The sequence below is a fragment of the Bison bison genome, unplaced genomic scaffold (genome assembly GCF_000754665.1).
Source record: "Bison bison bison isolate TAMUID 2011002044 unplaced genomic scaffold, Bison_UMD1.0 scf7180017854973, whole genome shotgun sequence".
NCBI lineage: Eukaryota > Metazoa > Chordata > Mammalia > Artiodactyla > Bovidae > Bison > Bison bison.
In genome coordinates this window covers 7,316-8,792 of record NW_011485546.1, presented here as the reverse complement: position 1 = coordinate 8,792, position 1,477 = coordinate 7,316, and positions in this window count along the sequence as shown.

The following is a 1,477-nucleotide window of genomic DNA, read 5'->3' as shown; positions in this document are numbered from 1 at the left end:
ACATCAACTATACCTCAATAAAAAAATAGTAAAGTAAAATAAAAATGTGTTTCAGGGAAGTCCAAAGACTTCTGTGCACCATGGTTTCACACAAAGCACATGTAAATGCTTCTAAAACATGGAAAAGTCATTCCACCAGTTACTATTAATATACACTGGCTCTCTGACAACACGTGCCATCTAATATAGATGCACAAGATTTTTAACTCACTCTAGATACATTTTAAATTGTTTAAAAATAAATAACTTTCCAAAAGAATGGTTTAAATGTATTACATTAATTTGATAACAAGCTTACAACTGTGTAATAATTCTTAATATGAATAGCTTATAGTGAACACAAGTGGTATTATTATAATAGTCTCCATCTTCTTATTAGGTGAAAACATATCAGAAAATGAGAGATGAGTTTCCACAACAAGGTATAATCAGCATCTGCCAAAACTCAGTATTTTCTTCTCAAGTCAAAAGAAATAGTGCCATGATATTATGGCTTTGTGCCTTTTCTTGGTAATATCTCAATTCTGACCTTAAAGAACAAATAGAGAAAAAAGTAGGGATACAGATATGTTTGAATGACAAAGCAAATAAATTTGACTTAAGACTTTTACCCTTGTGGTTAAATGAGGCTAGGGAAAACTTAGTGACAAAGGAAGAAACATCTTGAATTACATGTGTCATCTTAGATAGAAACATTTTTCTTGTGCAAATGGAAACAGGGCAATTCTAGACAGGGCAATATCAAAAGACTATGTTACAGCATTGTGCAATGAATAAACACTCTGCATTTCAAAATAAAAAAATATTAGGGATAATCACCCCCATGACTACTGAATCAGAGGTAAAATGTTTAATGATTCCAAATTACTCAAGACTTGGCTAAATTTAAAATAAACAAGTAAAAAACTTTCAAAAATGGCAGTACATATGATAGGCAATAAGACTTCCATATATCTCATATGGTTTAATATTTTTCTTACACAGTGCTTCAGAATTTCCACACTTTTTTCCACTAGAGTCTTTGGTGGGAGCAGAGGTCAAATCTAGCACATTTTACTAGTGACTACATTAAGGAGAAATATAAATCCAACTGCAAAACAATGTTTTCTTTTTATCTAAGTCAATTCCAATCCTAATGTAAACTTCAATATTGCAAGAGAATCTGCCAATCCATTTATGCAAATTAGTGGTACAATCAAGTTCTATGCAAATTAGTGGTACAATCAAGTTCTACCAAGAAAATGTTGACTAAACTGAAGAAATTGAGATAAAGCGTTCACCAGAGGAAAGTACAGATGTAAAAAATTGCTATCATAGGAATCTAAATTCATGTAATATTTATTTAATAATAGTTCTAGTTCCATAGGTCTTTATATGTTATGTCAATTTGTATCAGTGTTTATAAAGACAGAAAAGGCAACAATTTCTAAATTGGCAGGCTACATTTCTTCAAGATTTTTAAATGCAAGGCCATTTT